We start from the raw sequence: 13,505 nt of genomic DNA on the forward strand, positions 1-13,505 counted from the left end.
ATAAGAAAGCAAACAGCCTTATTGCTGATAAGGATAAAGTTTTAGCTGTCTGGAGAGAATATCAAACCAGCTACAACAGTCCTTTCAGCCAAAGCACAATCCATAGCAAGCCCCTAACTCTCTTCAATTCTATGAACACTAAGAGAGGTGAAGAAGCTGCAGAACACAAGTTTGAAGCTAGCAGAGGCTGATTCATTAGGTTTAAGGAAGAAGCTATTTTCATAAAGTAAAAAAAAAAAAAAAAAGGTTAAGTAGCAATTGCTGATATAGAAGTTGCTAGAAATTATCCAGAAAATCTAGCTATGGAAATGAATGAAGATGGCTATACTAAATAATGGCTTTTCAGTGCAGCCAAAAAATCCTTCAACAGAAAGAAAATATCATCTAGGACTTCCATAGCTAGAGAGGATAAGTCAATGCTGAATTCAAAGCTTCAAATTATTGTGGTAATCATTTTGCAAGATACATACATATCAAATCATCACACTGTATATCTTCAACTTACACAGTTATATGTCAATTTTTTCTCAATGACATTGGAAAGAAAGAGTAGGGGCAAATTTCAAAAAAACCTTTTTAATAAAACTATCAATCATACAAGCCAACTAAGAAAGAAAAAAATCACATGATCACATCAATAGAAGCAGAAAAAGCACTGGACATAGATCTGCAGGTTTTTTTGCTGACTCTCCTATTAAGAACTGCTGCAGCTGGTGACTAAGTTGACGCCAATGCTCATTTACCATTCTAAAAATTCTAGGGCCCTTAAGTATCATGTTAAATCTGTCTGCCTGTGCTCTATAAATGGAAAAACAAAGCCTGGATGACAGCACATCTGTTTACAACATGGTTTCAGTTCAGTTCAGTTCAGTTGCTCAGTCGTGTCTGACTCTTTGCGACCCTATGAATCAAAGCACACCAGGTCTCCCTGTCCATCGCCAACTCCCGGAGTTCACTCAAACTCATGTCCATCGAGTCAGTAATGCCATCCAGCCATCTCAACTTCTGACATCCCCTTCTCAACCTGCCCCCAACCCCTCCCAGCATCAAAGTCTTGTCCAATGAGTCAACTCTTCTCATCAGGTGGCCAAAGCATTGGAGTTTCAGCTTAAGCATCAGTCCTTTCAATGAACACCCAGGATGGATGTCCTTTAGGATGGACTGGTTGGGTCTCCTTGCAGTCCAAGGGACTCTCAAGAGTCTTCTCCAACACCACAGTTCAAAAGCATCAATTCTTCGGTGCTCAGCTTTCTTCACAGTCCAACTCTCACATCCATACATGACTACTGGAAAAACCATAGCCTTAACTAGACAGACCTTTGTTGGCAAAGTAATGTCTCTGCTTTTTATGCTATCTAGGTTGGTCATAACTTTCCTTCCAAGGAGTAAGTGTCTTTTAATTTCATGGCTGCAGTCACCATCTGCAGTGATTTTGGAGCCCAGAGAAATAAAGTCTGACACTGTTACCACTGTTTCCCCATCTATCTGCCGTGAAGTGATGGAACCAGATGCCATGATCTTCGTTTTCTGAATGTTGAGCTTTAAGCCAACTTTTTCACTCTCCACTTTCACTTTCATCAAGAGACTTTTTAGTTCCTCTTCACTTTCTGCCATAATGGTGGTATCACCTGCATATCTGAGGTTAACTGATATTTCTCCCAGCTATCTTGATTCAAGCTTGTGCTTCTTCCAGTCCAGCATTTCCATGATGTACTCTGCATATAAGTTAAATAAGCAGGATGACAGTATACAGCCTTGACATACGCCTTTTCTTATTTTGAACCAGTCTGTTGTTCCATGCCCAGTTCTAACTGTTGCTTCCTGACCTGCATATAGGTTTCTCAAGAGGCAGGTCAGTTGGTCTGGTATTCCCATCTCTTTCAGAATTTTCCACAGTTTCTTGTGATCCACACAGTCAAAGGCTTTGGCATAGTCAATAAAGCAGAAGTAGATGTTTTTCTGGAACTCTCTTGCTTTTTCCATGATCCAGCGGATGTTAGCAATTTGATCTCTGGTTCCTCTGTCTTTTCTAAAACCAGCTTGAACATCTGGAAGTTCATGGTTTGTGTACTGCTGAAGCCTGGCTTGGAGAATTTTGAGCATTACTTTACTAGCATGTGAGATGAGTGCAATTGCGTGGTAGTTTGAACATTCTTTGGCATTGCCTTTCTTTGGGATTGGAATGAAAACTGACCTTACCAGTCCTTGGCCACTGCTGAGTTTTCCAAATTTGCTGGCATATTGAGTGCAGCACTTTCACAGCATCATCTTTCAGGATTTGAAATAGCTCAACTGGAATTCCATCACCTCCACTTGCTCTGTTTGTAGTGATGCTTTCTAAGGCCCACTTGACTTCACATTCCAGGATGTCTGGCTCTAGGTGAGTGACCACACCATCATGATTATCTGGGTCGTGAAGATCTTTTTTGTACAGTTCTTCTGTGTATTCTTGCCACCTCTTCTTAATATCTTCTGCTTCTGTTATGGTTTACTGAATATATTAAGCCCATTATTGAGATCTACTGCTTAGGAGAAAAAAAAAGATTCCTCTCAAAGTATTTCTGCTCATGGACAATGCACTTGCTTGCCCAAGAGCTCTGATGGAGATGTACAAAGAGACTCATACTGTTTTCATGCCTGCTATCACAACATCCATTCTGCAGTCTATGGAATCAAGGAATCACTTTGACTTTAAAGTCTTATTATGTAAGAAATATATGTGAGGCTCTAGCTGCCTTAGAACCTCTGATGGATCTGAGAAAATTCGATTTAAAACAGTCCGGATAGGATTCACCATTCTAGTTGCCATTGAAAACATCTGTCATTCATGGGAAGAGGTAAAAATATGAACATACACAGGCGTATGGGATAAGCTGATGCCCATTTTCATGGATAACTTTGATGTGTTCAAGACTTCAGTGCAGATGTGGTAGAGGTGAAATCTGAAGATGTGACTCTATCGCAATTTCATGATAAAATCTGAAGAGATAAATTGCTTCTTATGGATGAACAAGGGAAATGATCTCTTGCAATAAACCTACTCCTGGTGAAGGTGCTACGACTTTACTGAAATGACAACGAGGAATTTAGAGTATTACATAAGCTTAGTTGATAAGCGGTAGCAGAGTTTGATGAAACTCAATCTTGATGGAAATTCTACTGTAGGTGAAACAGCACTGCTTGTTACAGAGAAATCTTTCATGAAAGGAAGAGTTGGTAAATGAAGCAAAATTTATGGTGTCTCATTTCAAAAACTGCAACAACCACCTCGGCTATGATGTCCTTCAGTAGGTGAATGGATATATAAACTGTGATACATCCAGAGAGTGGAACATTATCCAGCACTAAAAAGAAATGACCTATTAAATTGTGAAAAGATGCAGAAGAATTTTCAATGCGTATTATTAAATGAAAGAAGCCAATTTGAAAAGACCACATACTGTATGACTCCAGGTACGATACAATAATAAAAAAATAAAATAAAATAATAAAATCAGTGGTCACTAGAGGTGACCATAGGGGTCTCCCCTGGTGGCTCAGCAGTAAAGAATCCACCTGCCAATGAAGGAGACATGGGTTTGATCCTTGGGAGAAGGAAATGGTAACCCCCTCCAGTATTCTTGCCTGGGAAATCCCATGGACAGAGGAGCCTGACAGGATGCAATCCATAGGGTTGAAAAAGAGTTGGACACAACTTAATAACTAAACAACAACAAGGGTTGGCCATGGGGGAGAAAGATGAATTGGCAGAGCACAGAGGATTTGAGTGCAGTGAAAATACTTTTATATGATGCTATAACAATTAATAAGTGTCACCACAGATTAGTCCAAATCCATAAACTGTACATCACCTTGGGTGAATGAACTCAAAGATAGATGGCGAACTTTTGGCGATTAGGATGTGTCAATATACAGTAATCCTGGAGGCGGGGGCCGGGGGGGAAATACTATTCTAGTGAGTACTGTTGATGATGGGGGGAAACATGCATGTATGAGGAGAGGGGTATAAATCTCTGTTCCTTCTTTCCAACCTTCCTAAAACTGTTCCAAAAATTATCTTTAATTTTTTAAAACTATCATCTACTATTACCATTATTTTGAAATCTCCTCCAGAACTTGGGCAATAGGGCAAGCTGGTCCCCACTCCAAGCCAGTGGCTGATTCCGCTTCTCTTCTTGCCTATGTTCCTTCTACAGTGTAAAGACTTTGCCAACACTTCTCTGGACACTGGGCCTGCTCTGCTCATCACTGCCCACCACCACTCTCAAAGGTGTTCAGACTACTGGACCTGACATCTGGACCTGAAGGTTTGAAGAGCCAATTTATATAGCTTTTCTTTCTACATTACTAAATATAAATGACACGCTTGGTTAGGCTTCATGGACACAGGACCTGTGGAAGACATCTGGAATGATTAACTAAGTTTTACATGAGAGTGTATACCTTACAATTCAACAAAAGGTGCATTTGTATTATGTGTTTTTTTATGTGCTATGCTTAATAATTAATGTGGTTTTTTTGATATATGATAATTGGATTAGAACATCAAATATATGACTGAGTTCACGGTGGCACTTGAAATGTCAATGGTCACTTTTGGAGACTGCTAGTGAAAATGTCTTTATTCTGAAAACTAGTTTTTAATGAAATGTTTAATAAAGAGTGTTTAATTAAACGTGACCCAAATTTCCTTTTATCTTGTGCCTAGTAAGCTTAGACCCATCCTGAAAAAATGAGGGTTAACAAGACAGCACTGATAAAGTCAAACCAGCTCATCCATCTCACAACCCATGCAACGATGGGACATATGACAAGGACTCGAAGAGTACCAACAGGAGTGTCCTAAGGTCGTGACGGACAGAGAGAGCTGCACCCCTTGTCTGGTTGATTTCTCCTTGACAGCCTTGGAGGCAGATCTTAGAAAAGAAAACTGGAACAGCATAATGAGCCAGAAGGTGCAACAGGCTCACCTCTAAATCAGAGTCATCCAGAGAAAGCCCTAAGCAGGGAGATTTGCAAACTTTCAAGGTGTCTACCCTCAGATGATGAGGGTTCTAAAGTGCTCGAAACTCAGACCCAGAGAACCAGCTTGATGTGGTTAAAATTATATCATTTCAGGAACTTCATCTCTAATATCTTTAGTATATAATATCTGAAACCCAGAGCACTAAAATTATAATGCCAGTTGGTAGAAAAGTGAACAATAAAAATATAAGAAAATGTATACACATGTGAAACCAACAGTGAAATCATGAACAGCAACAATGACTTTCAGATTATGAGTGTGCCTCCTCTAAGCCAGGCTCTGTCCTACATACCTTGTTAAATTCTGATAAACACTCGCGATTATCCTTATTTCACTTTCGAGGTAACCAGTGACCACAGATAAGTTTAGCAGCTTTCTCATAAGTGGCAGACATGGGATTTGAACCCAGCTGTGTCTGACTCAAATCCTGTGTTAAGACTGGAACTCACTCCTGTCAATTACAATCTCAGGAAGAAGCTGCGAATTATGAGGAAGAAAAAAAACAACTTGGTATTTTATTTCCAATGATAAAAATTCATTTCTTCAAGGAAAAGGGCCAGCACTTAATCAGTATTTGCCACATGCCATCAAGTTCATTTTCACAATGGTAATATGTTCTTGACAACCAGAGATAAAAGTGATCTTCTTTGAAAACGAGGCCACAATCCAGATAAAATAAAAATGTCTGACACAAGGTAAGCTTAAATTTAATTTAAGTCTTGGTAAACAGCTTGCCTAAAAATGGCTTTTACAAGTCACGTACGGTTTTTCAATCTGTCATTTTGCATTGACCTTCACAGGCCTGAAATATATTGCACTGGACTTGTGAAGCTTATGAGAATGATATTAAAGCTGGTAATATTTTTAAAATTTTATTTTATATCCACTCTCACTTTTACTTCATTGTGTACAGTTCTTGGGAGAAATGGTTTTATAGAGTGTTCTTAGATATCTACCAGTTTTCTTGTTAATTAGAATTTATGGAAGGTGATTCAATAAATCACTGTAAAGATAGAATGTTTATTCAAGTCAAATGCAGCAAATCACATATCCAAAAGAATAGCCCCCACAATATTTCAATGCCCGGTATGATGTTTTGTTTTCAGGTTTTAAGAAAGTGTGTTTAAGGCCTAGCACTCAGCTTATCAAAATTTGCATGTGCAAGTAGGATTTGGAATAACTCCCTTTAAATTTTATCTTGTCGACTACAACTCTTCTATAATATAATCTATTTCTTCCATCTCAATTTTCACTTTTCAGTAATCTCATAATAGAAATTAATCTTCTTTAAGGTGTGGTACCTTCTGCTTTGTTGGCCAATGTGGAGCTCAATTCAGCATCATACATTCATATTTCATACATACTTCACTCTATAGTCAGCAATCCTCTACTAATTTGGGGAATAATCAATTGCTGAGATAATCAATAACATGTTACATAAAAAAACATAAACAATGTAAATATTAAAATGATGTTAAGAAAACACTAGGATATGTGGTATGCACAATTAGAATCTTCTAGAAAGGTGGAAAATTATACACTATAGTACTGTAGTCTTTTTAAGTAAAAATTTTTTTAAAACTACATGGTGCCTTATAATCACAAATAAAATAATAAAACTCTTTTTTGTGGGTGTCATATCTTTAAATTTCATTTTAATAGACTATATTAATTACCTAATCATTGATTTGTATTTTAAAAAAATGACCCCAAATTGACTTTTTGATAAAAATACCTATAAAAGTTGAAAGGAAAAGATTTTCTATCTTAGAATTCTAGTCCAAGAAGATTACTAGTTAACAGGGTGGCTAAAACAAGAATACTTTTAGACTGCAAAGCCCCCCTCCTTTTTATAGTTAGCCATATGGGGATGAGTGCCACATATGTAAGAGACTAAAGCAAGAAAAAGAAAGAAAAGTGATACAGTAACAGAAAACCCAACACAGCAGACTGGTGGAGCATAGTTCTGAAGGGAGAGTCCAGAAGGACAGCAGTGCCCAGATGACAAGGGTTGCTGGTCTAGAAGGAGGTAGAAGTTTCCAGAATGAAAGTCTTGAAAAAGTAACTGAAGTATATGAATGTTTTGAGAGGAGACTGCCAGAGAATTTAGTGATGACTTAGCGGCGACTACCTAGAAAGTAAAAGAAAAAAAAATTAAACTAAATTAAAAACAAAGGAATTATTAACTCTACAAAAAACAGAAAATGTGTAAGAAAAGGTTTGTTTATTCCCTAGCACAGTCCTCAGCAGAATTTATTAGTAATATTACACACCAAATATTAATAAAAAATGCAATGTAACAGTATAAAGAATATTAAAGATGTAAGTATAGTTGGGGGCCGGGGTGGTAAAGAGAGACAAATCTTCTTCTTTTGTGGAAAGTCCATTGATAATGCCCCATATTCAAACAACTCTAAGAAGGCGGAGAAGAGGAAGAAGTAGTTGTTAAGACACAGCAATACACACATGTTGCTTACAGATAGGAAAGTGAATTCTGAAGAAATATAATAGAAATGTTGGAGGAAGCTGCAATTATGAAAAGGGAAATGAAGGGCTGAACCAGGAATGGTCATTCTTAACATTTTGGAATCAGATATTTGAAACTACTACAAGTGTGACTACACTACATACTGTCTGCCTTGTGTATAAATACATTTTATTTAGGAGAGCAAGGTAGAAAGTCCAAAGTTTAGTCTGTGGAGAATCATCCAATTTCAAGACATTCAGAATTTTTAATAAGCTACCTTATCATTCTATCAACAGAATACATGTCCTGTACCAAATAACGCAACATCTACTTGCAATTAATATAGGCTATGCATCTAACACAGTACACATTTTTAGGTCTCACGTGCATTTTAGCAGTCATTTAGCCCTGAAAACTCAAAAACATGTGAGCCAGACTCTTCAAACTTGGTTTTACTGGCACAGTGGGATCACAGTTTTCTGAATGAAATATATAAAAACAAACACCTTGAGGTTTCACAAGTAGAAAAACATCCATACCACAAGGTCAATTTTAATAAAAGTCTCAGTATTATAAAGCTCATAATTTTATTACAGTTGATGTACATTCCAAATGATGTACAATAAACTTTCAACTTCCTTCTTGTATGCATTTAACTCAAAAACTAGACTAGAGCTGGTTCATCAGGTACTCATCAGATGGGGATTTAGAGATGAATGATGTAACCAAGGTGTCTGTCTCACGATTCTGCTCACCCATTAAGTATGATATTCTGAAAACCTCAAAGAAATGCTAGAATCCCCTTATTTATGTTTTTATGTTCCTCAGCCAAACAATGTTCTCAAATTAAGATCACTAGATTGGTTTCTTTAATTAAAGGTTAAAAACCTGTTTCAATTTAGGTACAGTCGATTAGAGACAGAATATGAGGAAAATGCATGGCTCCATATCCACGAAGAAACTTTCCCCAAGCACTTTAATACATCTTACTTGGAACCTAGAATTCCTTTTCCTCTGGGCATAATACCAGAATGAGAGCAGCTAATACACTGAGTATGTTTGGTGTTCATGGGAACCTATGGCTTATGTATTTTTTATTGGCAATAACCACGTGTGTATATTTGGACATGCAAATGTATTCAAATCATGCTTTGTGTCAAAAAAAATTAATAGGGTAGTCAATTGGAATAGTTTAAGTTTTTCTTTTCTTACTTATTTCTAAAGGCACATAGAGCACTAAAAATACAGACTAGTGCCCAGAGGTTCCAGGCAGCTTATGTTTCAGCATGAAATTCAATATTTGATGGTATATTATTTTCTCATTCCCATCAACATTTTTTGCATGAACTGCATTATGCATAGCCTAGGATTTGGGGAGGAGGTGTACAAATTAAATCTCATTGCTGTGAACAATTTGCTTCCAGGTAAAATGCCAAAAAAAAAAAAAAAGGACGTTTGCAGTAAAGTCATTTTAATGTAAACCTATTAAAATCTATTGTAATAAAGAGCTTTGAAAAACTAAACTTTTAAAAAACATTATTTTGAATCAAATACAATATTTTAAAATAAACAAATATGGACAAGCTCTGTCTTGGACATATTACTGCATACGTATGACTTTCTTATTTCAAAAGAATGGGACCTTTTTTGGTAAATGCTCTTTTCTAAAATGTGGGAGAACAATGTCCGTTCCAAAGTAGATTTTGCACAGTCTCTGCATGCTCAAAATTATTAACTTGGTGAATCAGTGCATCCCTTCACAGATATTGTGAGGAAGACTGGTCTCACTCCCTGTCCAAAGTTTCACACAAGATTCATTAGCAAATTTTTCATTTTTTAGATGAAATCAATAAAGCCAGTCAATGCTCAATTGTCTTATGTAAGATGTACGATACAAACAATTATAACCAAAAAAAAAAAAAGTGGTATATTTCATTACAGTTTACACAAAGGAGTTTGGTCCATAGTTCCACCACACACACACGATACGCATTTTGTAACTGAACAGTTCCCCTCTCCAAAACCACCATAATAATTTTTTAAATGTATGATTAGAGCACCTGCCTCAAATCCTTTGAAAGGTTTTTAGTTCCTTTCTTGGGAGAAGTGATTCTGACTGTTTCTTTTTTTAATCAAAGCTACTTTGCTAAATTGCTTTCCAACCAGACCTCAGAATATTAGCTGAGGCTGGCCCTGGCCTTGTTGCAATTTGAATATTAGCAGTCATAGTTTCACAGCCGCTCCATGTTGAGTAATGCACCGCAACTCCCACAATTCAGCCGTCCTTCCTTCCCTTCTCTGGCTGGCCCTGGCCCTTGGAATGTTTGCAGGGTGTCACCGTGAATGTGCTCAGAGCAGAGTTATATGGCATCATTTGGAGAAACATTGCGTTAATAACCAGAGTTCAAGGGCAAAGGATATAAACGGAGCAAATTACAAGTCTGAACAGATATATAGCTTTTGCTAAAAGGGACATGGGCTGCTACTTTATTTACTGGGCACTGGTTCACTTGTGGAAGGTGCCGGAATGCAAGAAGGCATTTTTAAATGATCGCATCACAGTTTAAGAAAACAACACAAATTTTCAGCCTTGAAAGAATGGCAGTGCAAAAATCAAGGGGTCTGAGTTTCCTAATCAGAGAATACGACTTGCTATAAAGTACCTCAAGTTTCTGAGGTAATTTCACAGATGATAATATCATTTTATGTGCCCCCATGAAGGTACGGTGGAAGAAGCCTGCTGGAAACCTAAATTCAGTAGATCATTTTAAATTGCAACCTGACTCAATTTTGTCCAAGATTTCTTGCTATGATTCTTTTAACCAGGGGTTACCACCTAAGTTCAAAATTAACACCATGAAAGAGTGATTTATAAAAACACTCTATTTTGTTTTTATATATGGGGGCTTCAGGGCTACCCAAAATAATGAAATAAAAATAAAACCAATAATGAAATAAAAAAGGAACCAAAAAATTCAGAAGAAGGGAAGCCAGAAGAATTTTTTTTAAAAAGGCAACTTTGTTAATAGTCAAAAAAGAAATAATTTTCACCAATTATCAAATATTTTAATTAATATTCTGAATAATACTGAGTATACTGTAAAATATGTGGCCTAATATTTTCCTATTGGTAGGATGGAAGGCTACTTTTTTTTTTAGTAAAATAGCTTGGAAACTATTATGAAACTATCAAAATGTCCATAAAGGATGGCTTATTTACTCCATTAAAATTTATTTGAAATCAATACATTCAAAAATGAAAATTTTGCTTTAAGATGTTCCTTACTGTAGTATTTACTTTACTGAAATCTAGAAGCAACATGAGTATCCATCAATGGGGAAATGGTTAAGGAAATTACATACATATGCTCCATAAAATATACAATTATTAAAGCTGATAAATAGGGCTATTCTCTACTACCAATAATTAAAAAAAAGAAAAAACTATTTTGACATTATACAAAACAACCCCATAGGATTCAAATGTGCTCTTTTATAAAAGTATTTAAGCATCCAGAAAAAATATTTTTTTAAAAAATGCATGGATTTATGTGTGTACTTGTTTCTTTTCTTTTTCGGTATGTACTATCAGTGTTAGCCTGATGGGATTATTAGGTTTCCTTTAATTTTTTTTTTCTGTTTTCTAAACTTAGAGCATTAAAATATAGCATTTAAAACAGAAATGCATGCAAGTTCTTTTTCCCCCTGATCACTTTTTAACGACAGTGAGATAAAGCACATCTTTGTGACATGGTTTAGTCTCACTTACTGCTATTTTAAACGTGGCTTTCATTTTTGTTAGTGGTGTAGTGGGGAGGCAGAGGGGGTTGGTGACTGCTCTAAAGCACAATTAGAATATTTCCCTCACACACACACACACATATATATATATGTATGCATAAAGCCACTATATTCTCTAAACTCTTTTGCTATCAGAGGTGACTGCATCAGCCTTCAGCCAGGACTGCCTTATTCGTGGACACGAGATGTATTACCGTCAGCTCGCCGCCTGTACAGGACGAAATGCCCAGGGTGAACCGACCTGTCCTTCAGTTGCCAAAGAGCCCGAATGATACAATAGCTCTCTACCAGTCCCATCTCCATGATGTTCACGATATATTTTTTCCTGTTAACCCGTCTGTCTGCTTCAACTCTTGTTCTCAACCTAATGAGTTTTAAAAAGGACACTTCTTAAATCGAATTGCCTAAAACCACTCGCTGTCATCTTTTTGCAAGGATAAAGAAAACATATTCAAATTGCTTGTGACTTTTAAACACGTAAGAGCCAGGCAAATTATGAAAATTTTATATTCTAATCTGCAGACGATATCTCTAGAACACGTCTATCTCATTTTATTCTTTTTGAAATCAAGTTCTGTTAAACATTTAATATCCAGTTGTCTTATCCTGCACAGACCATCTAAAGTGCATCCCCCTCCACAATTTTTTTAAACGTATTTTCAATGATTTTGCTATTTCCTGAGATGAAAGGATGCAACTGTTCAGGTCTGATTTCATACTGCTTCTCAGATCCTGATAGAGCATCATTCACAGACACGACAAACAGGAGTTAGAAGCTGTTCCGGAAGGGGAGGCTTAGGGGTTGTTCGGATGGCAAAATGATCTGTCAAACATCAGGCCAAAATTCTGCGAGGTTCTTGGCACTCCACTTTCCCAGAGCGCGTTCTGCTTTCTCCCACAGAGATGGACTAGAAACTCATCTTCAAAATCTAAACGTTCCCAGCCGGGTCCTTTTGTGCCTGCGTCTCGCTCTCCCGGCTGGGGCCAGGAGGCTCCGAGCTTGCGCGTTTTTACCTTCCGCTCGGCCCGCCGCTCGGACCCGGGCGGGGAGACCATCCATCACCCACCCGGCTCCCGCCCGGCTCGCCGCCGCGGCCAGTCGGGCGGCAGGTAGGGCCACACCTGCGGACCGCCTGCCCCAGCCCTGCTCTACCCTCCGCTCGCCTCCGGGGCTGGCGGTGCCCTGGGGAAGCCCCGCTTTCTCCGAGGCCAGGACTGGACAGGTGCGCTCAGGTGACCGGGCGGAGTGCGCTCGGAGCCCGCCGCTGGCGGCCAGGGATCCGCAAGATCGCCGGGCGATTCGTTTTCGCAGACCTGCTTTGGATCGTGTGTGGACCCACGGGCCCTCACTGCGTTTATAGTCTCCCCAAACCGGAAGAATTCTGATGCTTACCTTTGGGAAGGAAGAGTCAGTGAGGACACGCGCAAGTGATAGAGTTCTTTGCCTCTGGTCTGTTTGTGATAGTATGAACCAGGGATGGAGTGTGCCAGCCGAGTGTGAATTCAGAATGTCCTCTTGCACACTTCAGACAATATCTCCCCAAGATCTAACTGAGCGATATTAACACTGCACTAATAGCTAGTCTCCATACGGTGCCCAAACAAAACCTAACGCATATCTTAAGGGTCATGAGAACAGATTGCAACAGTTCAGAGAAAGAGCTGAACCTCAAATCACAGGGAGTCTTCCTTTTCCAAATAGGCAAAATAATTGCATCGCAGGCACCTTGCTTTTGGAATTCTGAGTTCCTAGGCTGCTCTGTGGAGGCAGCTACAACTAGTCCTGCTAATGTGGTACAGACTTTGTAACGAATCCGTAACTCTTTCTGGTATAAAAGATCCAAAATTTCTACTTTATCATGTAATTTGAGAACAATTGAGGACGAGCAGAATCGGACACCCTCCCCTCAACTGTGTCTATATAGTTGTCAATTACATCCAGACAAGGCTTTGGAACAGAACAGACTGTGCTGCTGGTGACATCAATGCTTCAAGGTTTCTCCAAGAAAGCATATCTTTTAAAAACAAACAGAAAAAAAGCAACCACAGCAGCAAGCATCACCCCAACCCTTTACCCCTATCTTGCTTCTGAATCATAAATCATGAAATAGAGTGAGCAGTGACACCAGCCTTCCTGCCTTTAGCAACTGGAGCTGATAATGCCGAAAAGGAAGAGAAACAAACATTTGAGCTACAGGCTGTTGGGGGAGG

General features: G+C 38.3%; 2 long non-coding RNA genes across 12 annotated transcripts in view; one reads left to right on the top strand and one right to left on the bottom strand.

Moving 5' to 3' along the window:
- The window catches only part of LOC138423863 (uncharacterized), a 52,543-nt gene extending 47,868 nt beyond the window's left edge, over window positions 1-4,675 (top strand). For both annotated transcript variants that reach the window (XR_011250492.1, XR_011250493.1), the window contains one exon: window positions 4,197-4,675. This is a non-coding gene — a long non-coding RNA (uncharacterized lncRNA). The remainder of the gene's footprint in view (window positions 1-4,196) is intronic.
- LOC138423861 (uncharacterized) overlaps window positions 1-13,297 on the bottom strand; it is a 130,644-nt gene extending 117,347 nt beyond the window's left edge. For 6 of the 10 annotated variants that reach the window (XR_011250489.1, XR_011250490.1, XR_011250482.1 and 3 more), the window contains exon 1: window positions 12,688-13,168. This is a non-coding gene — a long non-coding RNA (uncharacterized lncRNA). Of the gene's footprint in view, window positions 1-12,687 lie in introns of all 10 variants that reach the window. The other 4 variants (XR_011250484.1, XR_011250487.1, XR_011250488.1 and 1 more) reach the window with 4 other exon arrangements.
- Between the last annotated feature and the right edge of the window lie 208 nt (window positions 13,298-13,505).

This window comes from Ovis canadensis, chromosome 18, assembly GCF_042477335.2.
Source record: "Ovis canadensis isolate MfBH-ARS-UI-01 breed Bighorn chromosome 18, ARS-UI_OviCan_v2, whole genome shotgun sequence".
NCBI lineage: Eukaryota > Metazoa > Chordata > Mammalia > Artiodactyla > Bovidae > Ovis > Ovis canadensis.